General features: G+C 36.0%; 1 non-coding gene across 1 annotated transcript; it reads right to left on the reverse strand.

Moving 5' to 3' along the window:
• Nucleotides 1-5,926: 5,926 nt before the first annotated feature.
• Nucleotides 5,927-6,031, reverse strand: LOC141681434 (small nucleolar RNA R71). Its single transcript, XR_012558868.1, has one exon. It is a non-coding gene; the product is annotated as a small nucleolar RNA R71 (small nucleolar RNA).
• Between the last annotated feature and the right edge of the window lie 8,751 nt (nt 6,032-14,782).

The raw sequence follows: 14,782 nt of genomic DNA on the forward strand, positions 1-14,782 counted from the left end.
CGATCAATATCAGTAGTCCTAATGATATGTTGTAGCTCTCTGATCTGGGCCAACAAGGAATCACGCTCCAATAGAAGAGCCTCATACCGGTAGTAAGGAACTGGGGGCAATATAGACTGGAATGGGGCACTCGCAACTGAATGTCCAGTTGAATCTGAATCAGCTGGTGGGGGTCCTCTGACAGGTGCCCTCACGCCTGGGGGTGGAATAGCCTGCAGTGGTACGGACTGCAACACAGGTGGAGGTTGAATAGCCAATACTGGTGGAACAACAGGACATGGATCCGAAGACGGCACTCCAACTGAAGGCTCTGAGTGATCAGCTGATATGGGAATAAAAGAGTCGGCCATCGCTGCTATCTGAAATCATATCGCAATATAAGAATCTCGAACCACGACGTGAATTATACTAATACCGGTTATACCGAAGCACTCAACCTCTCGACGTTCTATCTTTGTATTCCTTACTTCTAATCATAACCCTCTACCCATTCCCGTCAACCTAGGCTTGTGTCAGTGACTTATAACCTGCTAATAACAATAATAAGGATAATGATAATATGCAGTGACCCTACTTACCAACCACCACGAATTGCAACAGGTTAAAGTATGCACACAAGCCAAACACACTATTATATTACAAACGTTTAAATCCCAACTATTCCAAACTCAAAACTGAGTATTAAACATTATTACAAATTTTTACAAACTTAAATTATTCCAAAAGAAGCCTGCTAGCTTAACTCGATCAACCTGAACCCCTAGCTCTAGCGCTGGACTGGGGATCTTCGCTACCAACTTGTTCCTTTTTAACTGGAAAGAATATAAACAATATCGCACAAATAAGCTAACTAGCTCAGCAAGTCACCATGACAAAACTGAGAATAATGATCATCAGGTAAATATGGTTATGATATCAAGTGAACAACGGATTATGATTTAGAATTGGATATTATACTTTTATTTTAAAAACCAAGGTTAGGCTGCTGATCAGTCACGCACTAACCCCGAGCAAAGCACACAACATTGCTCTAACTACTGGATCCAAGGCACACATTGGCCTAACTTGACCATTATATGGTCTGACCACGAATCTGGTCCACAATTTTATAAAAAAACAATCCAATTCTAGCATAAGAACATAATAAGCAATAATAAACAATAAACAGAATCATTAACAACATTGGATATTTCATAATGAAATGGTTTCAGAGTTCATAAGTATCAATATGGCATTTTCAAAGCTTAGCTGTTGGGTAATGAAAAGAATTGGATAACAAAGGAATCAGTGTTTCAAGGTTTCAATGATTTTGCCTTTCAAAGCATAGGATACAATGGTTGGAGTGTGTGGGTAATTTGATTCAGTGTTCGGTATTTAGTTTGTATGTATTTGTGAAGTAGTATCGTATACTTTGAGGTTCGTATTTGGGTATGCAATAATCAATGGCTTAGAAACAATAGGGTTTACGGCTCAAGAGCAATAACTGGAATCAGGGTTTGGGTTTCAGTGCTTCAAAGCACATGCAATATCAACAGGACTACCAAGTACTACAATATCTCGAGAAAGTTCAGAACACTTGCCTGGTATTAGCTTACTAAACTGCACTTGCTTCCAGTCTCAACCATCTTACTCCTCAACTACCTGTTTCCCTTTTCTACGTCTTGCCTCTTCTGCTCACATATCATAAGCATCTATCATTATTCAACTTATATGATTCTATTCAACACATACTTCTATCTACCCTTCGTTTACCCAAATTCGATTAACGGATTAAAAGTTACGCAAGTACACATCGAATATACAGACCCACAGTCAACCAACAAGTCACGTATAACACATAATACATCACATAATCGATGACATATCATTTATAAAGAAGTTTCGGGTCATAAATAGGCTTTCTGGTAATTAAAATGATTTTTAAAACATTTTTCGGAATTAAAACGGGTCGTTGGATCAATTTTGAAGTAATAAACAGGGTTCGGTTGGCCAATTCTGGCTCCGAAACAATTTTATAATGATCATCGAGCCTTGAAAATAATTTAGAGTAATATTTTAAAGCTCGAAACTATTTTTCGAAATTTTTAAATCATTTTTAAATAATTAAATCTAATTAAAGAATTAATTAAAATCAAATAATAATTAATTAAATCAATTAATCAATTAATTTTCGAATTAATTGATCAATTATTCAATTAAAAATTAACTGAAATTATTTAACTAATTAATTCAGATTTATTTTTGAATTAAAAATAATTTTCGGAATTAAAATAATAATTTTTAGAATTTTCAGAAATTAAAAACGAATTTTTATAATAAAAATAAATAGGAAATATGATTTTTAAACAATTTTAAAACAGGAATCCTAAATTTGCAAAGTCTGGAAACTTCAGGGACCAAAATGTATCGTCCCCCAAAGTTCAGGTATCAAACTGCAATTTTACACCCCCGTCGCCGGAAAATGCAGGGGTTGCCGGAGAACACGATTCCGGCCTCCTCACCATACCACAAGCTCCAGATCACATCTACAAACTACCAGGAACACAATCATGCAATCAAAACAACCTAACAATCCCTGAGTTGGCCGGAATTTTGCCGTGAAGTTTGCCAGTTTCCGGCGAACTTCGAAAATATTCAAAACACAACTCCCTTCTCTACAGTCCTCGTTGATTCATGAAACTTATACGACTGGATTGCAAATTTCACAGAGAACACAATCCACTATACCACAACATCTATCTATTCCAGAATAAGAAACCCCCAAATTTCAATTAAAAACATTCATACGGGTTATAAACCCTAATTTTAAAATTCGAAAATCAAACTCAAGTTTGAACATGTTATTGAACTCCAAATCAAACGTATAATATACCAAAATCATCAGGAAAACAAGCTCTACAACATGCAATCATCAAATCATACAAACAATCATCCGAGCAAAAATTCATATGTTTAATAAAATTAATTTGAAAATAAATAAAAATATAGAAAATAAACCTTGATTTCTGCAGTAAAACGAAGCTCAGAATCTGATAGAACACTTCAAATCCTTTGGATTGAGTACTCGAGCTTTGAAAACAGAGATCGGTAACGCCTTCATTTTGCTTTTTGATTCTTAGAATAGTTTATGAAATTAGGGTTTTTCTCTGAAAATTATAAAATTAACTATCTGCAAATAATTTTGATACGAAATAAAATACGGGAAAAGGCTATTTATAATTACGGAAAATTAGTATCCCGTTGGATCATTCCGAATATAAAACGGTATGTTTATTTATAAAAACTGATCCAAACGGTATCGGTTTTCGGGATAATTATCCAAACCAGTACAATTTGTACTGCGGTCTTGGTCTCAGCGCCTGGTTACACGTACTACGAAGTGATAATTGGGATAGTTTAATAAAAAGCTCCCGTTTATCAAAAATACGAGTTTTTATTGATTTACCGAAATGAATATTATATCGAAAATGTTGTGACGGGACCCGTGCAGAACAAACCGTACGCCGGATCGAAAAATTGAAACATGGAATATGCTCGGAATATTACAATTAGGTTAGGAAGGAGTTCTCGGAAGAGTTTCGGGTTCCAAAAATGTAACAACGGATGACGTTGGTTGGTTCCCGTTTTTATAAAATAGATTTTAAATACTCAGAAAAAGATATGACAATTATCTATATTTTATTTTGGACATATAAAAATTAAAATACTCAATTAATATTATTTTTAAATATCCAAACACAGATAACACTTAACAATTAATTTACAGAATATATACTGAACACAGATACTAATTATTTAATAGCAAAAATAATTACATGATATATCCGGGATATTACATATGTCCACTTAGAATGCTCTATAAAGGCTTGAATTGGTGTTTTTACTCAAGTTATTTGTGTATTTGATGTGTTTTTGTAGTATTTTTGCATTTCAGGCATAAATAAAAGAATCAGGAGATTTAGCATTGTTTTGATGCTAAAATGGTGTAAGGAATGTGTCCAGAAGATTGCTCGTGTAAAGACCATCTCAAACCAGAAAAATAAAGAAGGCAAAATCAGTTTCTCCAGAAGGTCAGCGCGTCCGTACTGTAGTAGCGCGCGGCCATGCTGAAAGTCAGAAGGACAGCGTGCCCGCGCTGATGAAGCACGCGGCCGCGCCGTGTCGGGATAATAAAATCTTGATTCTACTATAATTATGATTCCTGGAGTCCTAGATTGATTGGGTTGCTATATAATGTTAATTTATGATTGTTTTTCCATTACAAGACGTTCCAGAGCTTAAGGAGAAGGTGTAAAAAGACCGTAGAGCATAATTCAACCAAGGCGAAGAGGATCTAGTTTATTCTTGTGATTCTTTGTTCTAAGTTGTAATCTTGGATGCTAGTTTTCTTATTTGTGAACCTTCTTGTTACGTACTTGGTTTGTTATTTATTCAGTATAAAGACTACGTTTATTATACCATGCTTTCATCGGAACCCGCGTTGATGATGATTCCGATTATGGGCTAATCATTATTGTGGGGTTCTAATGGATTTACTTATGGATTTCTTTAGTTAACTTGTTTCTATACCTTAGTGTGTGGTGATTGTATGATAACCTAGTATTGGTTGTGCTTATTCTTCTTATGAGCGTCGCGAACTTATAAGATAGTGTGTTAATCTCTAATGAAGCGAAAGTGAATTTAGGGGTTTAGAACTTGTCATGCTAGCATAGGTTCATGTATTGTTATGCATGATTCATAGGTAATTTTAACCATCTTACTTGCCCTATGTAATCACGATAGATAACTTGCGCACTAAACCGTTATGTTGTCAAATTCTATAGACATATAGGGTCTCAATATAATTGGTGTCTATTCAGCTTCTATCTCTTTTATGGATGTCTGGTAGTAGGGTATACGTACAACGAAAGTTGGCGGTTACTAGTTTCGTGTTATCGGATTAGTGTCATCACCATTGTATGCTAAGGTTAAGAACAAAGAGGCTATTGAATAAAGTAGTAATGAAGTTAGAATCCTATATTTGTGCATATAGTAATCAATCCTTTTTAATCTCTTAGTTAATGTTCTTTAGTATAATCTCTTAGTTAATCATAGTTAAACAATCTCAATTTGTTATTCGTCTTAGCATTGGATAATAACCATACTAGTGTTGCATAATTCCATTCATTGAAATTAACCTAAACCTATTCCTATGGGATCAAACTAGAATTTATTCTATATTACTTGCGATCGCATATACTTGCGTGAATATTAGCGCGTGTTTTAGCCCTAACAAGTTTTTGGCGCCGCTGCGGGGGATATCGGTGTTAATTTTTAGTTCATGTGTTTGTCATCATTGGTCTTTAAAGTTCAGTGACTCGGACATTGTTACTTACTTATTCCTTGTCTTGTTCCAGGTACTCTAGCGAACATGTATGCAAACGCGTTCTCGGTCTCGTAAGAGAACACTGGATCAAGCTGAGGAAGAAGTTATAGTCGAGGAGAAAGTTGAAAAAGAAATATTAGTTGAGAAAGAAGAAGAAGTTCTTATTACAATGGGAGAACCAGATGCAAACCCAAAGGCTTTGATGGAATACTCTCAACCGAAGATCAATGATATTCAGTCTAACATTGTTCGACCAGCCATCTCGGCTAATACCTTTGAGATCAAGTCGAGCATGATTCAGATGATACAGAACTCAGTTCAGTTTGGGGGTTCTCCGACAGAAGACCCCAATATGCACATCAGAGATTTCATCGAGATCTGCGACACTTTCAAGTTCAATGGAGTTTCTGAAAATGCTATTAAGTTGAGGCTTTTTCCATTCTCTCTGCGGGATAAAGCTAAGTGCTGGTTACATTCTCTACCACCAGGGTCTATCACCAAATGGGAGGATCTTGCTCAAAAGTTTTTAACTAAATTCTTTCCTATGGTGAAGACAACTGCAATCAGAAATGCACTTACTCAATTTGCTCAGCAATCTGGAGAATCTTTATGTGAGACTTGGGATCGATATAAGGAAATGCTTAGGAAGTGTCCTCATTATTGGATGCCTACTGGATGATCATTAACTGTTTCTATAATGGTTTGGGTGCTATTTCTAGACCCATGCTTGATGTAGCATCAGGAGGAGCCTTGTGGGCTAAAAGCTACGATGAAGCTTATGAATTAATTGAACTGATGGCTGCTAATGAATACCAGAATCCTACTCAGAGACTATCTCAGGGTAAGGTAGCAGGAATTATGGAGTTGGATACAGCTACTGCTATAGCTACCCAGCTTAAGGCTTTGACGATGAAGGTGGATTCTATGTCTAATTATGGAGTTAATCAGATCACTAGGGTCTATGAGCTTTGTGTTGGTGCCCATGAGATTGATCGTGTGCCATTTCTAGTGAATCAGCTCAGTTCGTGAGCAACTTTTAGAGATCGCAGCAGCCTGTCCCAGCCACCTATCATCCCAACAACCGCAATCATCCTAACTTCAGCTGGAGCAATACTCAGAATGCGGTTCAGTAGGATTATCAGCAGTATGCAGCAAAACAATACAACCCTCCTGGTTTTCAGCAACCACAATATGCACCAAGACAACAACTCCAGCTGCAACAGTCTAATGAGAAATCTGAATTGGAGTACTTTAGGCTCAATTGCAAGAGCCAAGCGGTTTCTATCAAGACCTTAGAAAATCAAATTGGGCAAATTGTCAATGCCTTGCTAAATCGTCAACCTGGTGCACTCCCTACTGACACTGAAGTACCAGGAAAGAGGGAAGCTAAGGAGTAGGTTAAGGCAATTACATTGAGGTATGGGAAGGTTGCAAATCTCGAAAAATCTCAAGTTTTGGAAGATGAAGATGTGGCTGAGGAAGTAGTGCAGAAGGAAACAGAAGTGGAACCAAGGAAGACTATTGTTCACACTCCTCCTGAGGGTAATACGGGGGGGGAAATCTATCCTCCACCTCCTTTTCCTAAGAGGCTGTAGAAGAAAAAAGCTGGATAAGCAGTTTGAGAAGTTTCTGGAGGTGTTCAAGAAACTCAATATCAATATACCTTTCACTGAAGCTCTTGAACAGATGCCTAGTTATGCAAATTTTTTGAAATGTATTCTCTCTCGGAAAGTGAAGCTTGATGACTTAGAGACAGTTGCTCTCATGGAAGAATGTAGTGTTGTGCTGCAATAGAAGTTGCCTCCGAAGCTTAAAGATCCTGGAAGCTTCACTATTCTTTGCACCATTGGAAAAGTGTCATTTGATAAATGCTTATGTGACTTGGGAGCGAGCATCAATCTGATGCCCTTGTCAATCTTCAAGAAGTTGGACTTACCTGATCCAAAGCCTACTTATATGACCTTGCAGTTGGCCAATCGTTCTATTACATATCCACGAGGCATTGTGGAGGATGTCTTGGTCAAGGTGGTTACACTCATCTTCCCTGCTGATTTTGTAATTCTTGATTTCGAGGAGGATAATAAGATTCCCATAATCTTGGGAAGATAATTCTTAGCTACTGGTCGAACCTTGATTGATGTGCAGAAGGGTAAACTTACTATGCGAGTGTTGAATCAGGATGTGACGTTCAATGTTTTTAATGCAATGAAATTCCCAACTAAAAATGAGGAGTTCTTAAAAGTGGAGTTGGTCGATTCTGTGATTACTTCAGAACTTGATCAAATACTAAGGTCTGATGCCTTAGAGAAGGCCTTGTTGGGGAATTCAGATAGTGAAGATGATGAAGGTGATGAGCAGTTACAATATCTGAATGCTTCTCCCTGGAAATGAAGGCTGGATATGCCCTTTGAATCTCTTGGACTGGAGGAGTTGAACAAATCTCCAAAGCGCCTCAAGCCTTCTATTCAGGAAGCTCCTACACTTGAGCTTAAACCATTTCCTGAACACTCAAGGTATGCTTTTCTAGGTGATGCATCTACTTTTCCTATTATTATTGCATCTGACCATTTAGGTAGTGCTGAGGAAAAGCTCTTAAGAATTCTGAGAGAGTTCAAATCGGCAATTGGATGGACTATAGCAGATATCAAGGGAATTAGCCCTTCTTATTATATGCATAAGATTTTGCTAGAGGAAGGAAGTAAGCCGATGGTTGAGCAACAGAGATGCTTAATCTGATCATGAAAGAGCTTGTGAAGAAGGAAATTCTCAAATGGCTAGATGCAGGGATCATCTATCCCATTTCTGACAGTTCTTGGGTGAGCCCAGTTCAGTGTGTGCCGAAGAAAAGAGGCATCACAATTGTTGCTAGTGAGAAGAATGAGCTCATTCCTACTCGAACAGTCATGGGGTGGAGAGTTTGCATGGATTACAGGAAGCTGAACAAGGCCACGAGGAAGGATCACTTCCCTCTTCTGTTTATTAATCAGATGTTTGGGCATAAGTACTACTGTCTTTTGGATGGCTATTTGGGTTATAATCAAATTTGCATTGCTCAAGAAGATCAGGAAAAGACTACCTTCACTTGTTCGTTTGGTACTTTTTCGTTTAAAAGAGTTTCTTTTGGGTTGTGTGGAGCACCTGCCATATTTCAGAGATGCATGATGGCTATCTTCTCTGATATGATTGGTCATAATGTGGAGGTGTTCATGGACGATTTCTCTGTGTTTGGGGATTCTTTTGATGAATGCTTGCAAAATCTTGGCGCCGTTCTTAAAAGGTGTGTGGAGACCAATCTAGTTCTCAACTGGGAAAAATGTCATTTTATGGTGCGACACGGCATTATTCTTGGGCACAAGGTCTCTAGTAAAGGTCTTGAGATGGACAAAGCCAAGGTGAGAGTTATCAAAAACCTTCCTCCATCAATTTATGTTAAGGGAGTTCGCAGCTTTCTTGGTCATGCGGGTTTCTATCGGCGATTCATCAAGTACTTTTCAAAAATCTCTAAACCCTTGTGCAATCTCCTAGAGAAAGATGTTTCTTTCAAGTTTGATGATTAGTTTCTTGCTACTTTTGAGATTTTAAAGAAGAGTTTAATCACGGCACCGGTCATAACTGCACCTAATTGGGATGAGCCTTTTAAGATGATGTGCGATGCAAGTGACTATGCAGTTGGAGTAGTGCTTGGACAGAGAAAGAACAACATATTTCATGTGGTCTACTATGCTAGTAAAACCCTCAATGGTGCTCAACTGAACTATACTACTACTGAGAAAGAACTCTTAGCCATTGTCTACGGTTTTGAGAAGTTTCAATCTTATTTGCTTGGGATAAAGGTGACAGTTTTCACTGATCACGCTGCAATTCGCTATCTCGTCTCTAAGAAGGAATCGAAGCCTAGATTGATTCGTTGGGTTCTTTTATTTCAAGAATTTGAGTTGAAGATCAAGGACAGAAAGGGCACTGAGAACCAAGTCGCTGATCATCTCTCTCGTTTAGAAGATCCAAGTGTAACTTCACAGGATAAGATATTGATAAATAAGTCTTTTCCCGATGAGCAGTTGTTTGGGGTGCAAGACGAAAAACCGTGGTTTGCAGACACTGTGAACTACCTTGTGAGTAATATCATGCCTCCAGACTTGTCTTCTGCACAAAGTATGAAGTTTCTTTATGAGGTGAAGTGGTACATGTGGGATGAGCCATTCTTGTTTCGGCAAGGAGCTGACCAAATCATCAGGAGATGTATTCTATACCGCAAAATGGGGGGATCTTGCGAGATTGACATTGACTGCGTATGGAGGCCACTATGGTGGAGAAAAGACAACAGTTCGTATCCTTCAAGCGGGATTGTTCTGACTTATATTATTTAAGGATGCACATCAATTTGTTTTGAAGTGTGATCGATGCCAGCGTGTGGGTAATATGTCCAAGAGGGATGAGATGCCTCTTAATGTGCTTCTCGAGGTTGAAGTCTTCAATATTTGGGGAATTGACTTCATGGGGCCATTTGTCTCATCCTATAATAATCAGTATATCTTGTTGGTGGTTGATTATGTTTCGAAATGGGTTGAAGTCAAGGCTTTGCCGACAAATGATGCGAAGGTAGTGCTTAATTTTCTTCATAAGCAGATATTCACAAGATTTAGAACTCCAAGAGTCATAATCAGTGATGAGGGATCGCATTTCTACAATCGCAAGTTCACTGCTATGATGCAAAGGTATAATTATGGCTAGGTTAACATATAGTAACCTAATCTAGGTAGGGATGATCACCTAAGCTAGCAAATAGTAACCATGAATAGTACAAGGGGGTACTTAGCTAATATCCTAGCTTTGAATTTGTGCAAGCTAGCAAAGATATGTGTTAGATATGCATAATTAGGATGAGATATACACACAAACTCATCACTTCTCCAAGAAGCATCCAAGCAACAACACAAAATCTCTCTCTCTCGCAAACCCTCCCATTCGGCCAAACACAAAAACAAACAAGAAATCAATTTCAAAACTCCAAGTTCTATTCATGGAAAAAATCCTCCATTAATTCTCAAGATTCATACATACTAAACTAAGGTAAGATAAATTTTTAAGCTCATTTTATCAAGTTTTGATGGGTGAAAAAAATTCAAGAAAGATGATAATGAATAGTATGAATAGTAACTTTTCTTTGGTTTCTTGTTTTAATGGTTGATTTAGGTTCCAAAACCCTACCAAGCACTCCCAAGACTTCACCATCATCAAGAACACATCTCAAGCTTTCAATAAAGGTATAAATCCTTGACCCGTCTTTATTTAAGGTTTAAGTTTAAGAATCTTTTGGAACATAATTGTAAACTTAGTTTTGATGAATAGTTTGTTGTAATCTTGATGTTTAGATTAATTAGTTCTAAGGTTGATTATTGTTGCCTCAATAACATGATGTTCTTGATAGTAGCTAGTTTGGTTATGATGATTTGATGATTGTTGGTGGTAGTATAGAGATTTAAGGCGTAAACGAAACTCGAATCATAATCGCAATCTCGCTAAACCGAACAAAACACAAACATTAAGTTTCTGTAGAAAGTACCGGAGACGTAAACTATAGTTTCTTGAAAAATAACACTTGATTATGATAGACAATATTATAAGGATCGTTTAGGCGCTTGAATCGCTTGATTCCGATTTACGGATCCAAAGTTATGACCGTTTTACTAAAAGGGATTTACGCTACAAAAACTGCTACGAATTATGAATTTTGGAAATAGAAATGATCGACTTAAAATGTTCATAAATCATGAAATTTTTACAGAGAGTATTAAATAGAGTTCCTTAACTTCTATAAAAATTTCAAGTGAAAATAATGATATTTCAATTTTATAAAAATATTGAAAGCAAGACCGCGCAATTAGAAAGTCGTTAGAATTCATAAGCGGAGCCGACGATAAAAATATAAACGGACATAAGGTACTTCGAAAAGGAAGCGACCGTGACATGAATAAGTACTTAAAGGAATAATAGGGTAAAATAAGTGAGAGAATGAATAATAAGTAGCATATGATTACGAGTCACCGTAAATTAGAACGGGATCTAACGAAACGGTTTATGTTTATGGTTATAGATTTTCGAGCGGACCCTAGAGCATCCTCCAAGTCGAAATGCCCATGCAAGTTTACGAATTCAACTCCATATACTGTTGTATTGTGAAAAAATTGTTTTATTATCATTGGCATAAATATCATGCTTGCCATGATACTGAGTAATTGAGTTTTCGCATAAGGTAGCGATGTTGTACGATATGAATATGTCGTAGAATGTTAACGCCACCATAAGCGTGATATATAATTATAAGACCGAGAGTCGGTCGGGATTTTAAAATAAAAACTCGGGAATCATTCCGGTGATATTTTAGGATGATTAAAGTCCGTAGTAGTTGTGTTCCAAGGGACTCGACGTCCACTTGCAAAATATTAAATAACTCAAACTTTTATTAAAACGATTTTCAAAAATCATATTCCCTCAACTATATTTAAATACCCGAATGATGGATATTAATTCATTTATTCATCTAAAATAGGAGAATTATTCTCTAATAATTATTTATTTCAAACTCGATTAATTATTAAAGATTTCTTTAATTATCTAAACCTAAACTAGTTGAGGAATATTATTTCAAATATTCTTTTAAAGTATAATTATTCAAGGATTAATTATTTAAGGATTATTATTTAATTAATAATTATTTATCAAATGATTTAATATGATTTAAAAATCATAAACCCTGATTTAAAATACTTTCTGATTTTCGGAAAATCATTCGAATAATTTCAGATCGTCGGAGAGTATTATCTCGACTAATTTTAAATATTTTGAATATAGTTTCAAAGGAAACTCTCCCCCTTATTTATTTATTTGTTGACAACGGTCAACTCACATCCTTAGTACTTCCTCCGAAAACTTTCAGAAGTACATATATATATATATGAGATGAGTTGTGCCTATCAACAAGCAAAACGCTTGGGGAACTTCGATATAGTTCGATGATTCCAAGTATATAATAGGATTCTTAAAAGGACAAAGGAGGGGTAGAGATCCAGTACTTCGTGGACTAGGGAGACTGCCATATAAATTTTCCGTATGAGAAGGTACCATGTGTACTGAGGGATATACGAAGTATGCAAAACATACCCGGGTGGAATGGGGAAGCATATAAAGCCCGAATGCGGCTAGGGTGACAACCGGGAGTAAGGAAGTCGTCCCTCTACATGTAGAAAAGGTTACTATTTCCGTAGTATGACTGATCATCGTATGCAGTGGCTCCAGTGAATGTCCTAAATTTTTTCAATTGGAATTGTGATGCAATACCGTAACCCAAGCCTAGGTGTTCGGTTTACCATTAAGGTACTCGTGGGATAATAAATCAATAAAGAATTGTTTTCAAAAGAAGGTGTGTATCACCAAGGAAAACTATTTTTAATAAAACGCATTTATCATATATAGCATTATACTTGAGTTTATCATATAGTCATTTCATAATATACATTATTATGCTGGGCATTATAGCTCACACATGTTTTCTTAAATTGACACAACACAACATTGAATGAAGATGCCTATCATGAAACTCATAGCCAGGAAACGGGTAGGAAACGACCAGTTGTTCCGTAGGATGTTTAGTGTTGTACCTTAGGTAGATCGAATAAGCTAGATTGGTTTTCAGTTGTTTTTAGTCCGGCTTATTTATAAGTATGACTTATATAAGATAATGAATAAGAAACGAATATTTGGCCGACGGACTCACCTTAGTTAAAGGTTATTTCCGCGGTAAGACTTAATTACTTTTGGGTTGTAATAACTATCACTTTGTGGATTGATTTACTCTAGTAATGAATGGTTCATTTCCAAGACAATAACCTATAAGTGTGTGTGTGATAAGTGTAGGGTTGTAAAAGTGTGAGTATTTATATATTGTGATACGAGATGAGAGTTATATAGCATTCAAGATGGCGTGGCCTCCTAGATCCTTGACCCCGGATATTGGGGCACCACAAATATTAGCGCGTGTTTTCGTCCTAATAGAAGTTGATCCTGATGTCTTGGTTCAAGCCTTAAGACTTCCTGCATGTGATGGTACTCTTGATAACTATGCAACTGAGCAACTGTTTGATATACTAAGGACACTAAGCTATAAAGGTGAAATCACAACCATTGGCAAGCTGACAGGGACAAAATTGAAGAGATAGTGGAATTTCTTCTTTGACTGAATCAACAGGTGTTTCTTGAATAAAACATCAAATATTGATGCTCTTTCAACTACTTCTCTAAAAATTGGGTACTCTCTCCTTTAGTCTGGAAATTTTGACTTTTGGTAATAATATACTTCAATTTATAATTGCTAGGAGAGCAGATACATCAGGAGTTATAGGGTATACTAGATTCGTTCAATTAATTTTTAATTTTTTATGCCCTAATGCTAAATATAACGACTCGTATATTTTCTTATTATTTAAATGTGTGTTTATGAAATTATTAAATAAATAAATCATCTGTATAGCTTCTTTTAGCTATGTGTTATTTTACTATTGTATGTGGGTGATTTGTGGTGTACAGGGTTGTTCGCGTAATTAATTATTGAGCCCTATTATTTTATTTTACTTTTAAAAGTGGTTTTATGACGGATTTATTTTCATAAATATTTGGCTGGTCTCTAAAATTATTTTTATGATTTTATAATTACAATAATTATTTTTGGGAAATTATAAAATTTAGAAATCCATAATTTATTGATTATTTATTCCTGAATGATTTTCTGATTTCATTTAAGTGTAAATTCAATATTAAATTCAAAAACATCTCAAAAATTACGAAATTCATATTTTATTAAGTTTAGAATATTCCGAGAATTTTAAAATTATTTTGGTAATTTTTGGGATTAAATTTACCTACGCATTATTTCGTTTAAATGTCAAATGCGGGTCTGATTTTTGTTTCAAAAATAATTTAAAAATTCTGGAAATTTTATTAATCCCTAATTATTCAGAGATTTTTAAAATTATTTTTGAGGGTTTTCGAGTTATTTCCACTCGTAAGTTATTCGTTAAATTGTTATGTGTCGGTGCGAATTCAGAATTTTCGGAGTAAATAAATCAGATAAGGGCAAGTGGGCTTGTCTCCTTATCTCTCCAACTCCATCTCTCTCACACTTTTCTCCCTCTCTCCTGCTTACTCTCCAGTCTCTCTCTCTAGCATCTCTTGTAACAACCCAAATCTGGGGTCGAGATTTGGTGTCACTAAACAATCTTACCTAAAATAAAACAATAAACAAATAACCCCTTTAATCCGGATCGTTTACAGGTTATTGTATGAAACAAGAATCTAATCTTCTACAACTTACCACAACTAAAATACAAGTTGAAATACATTTGTACTAATGCTCTTGTCATA

This window comes from Apium graveolens, chromosome 8, assembly GCF_009905375.1.
Source record: "Apium graveolens cultivar Ventura chromosome 8, ASM990537v1, whole genome shotgun sequence".
NCBI lineage: Eukaryota > Viridiplantae > Streptophyta > Magnoliopsida > Apiales > Apiaceae > Apium > Apium graveolens.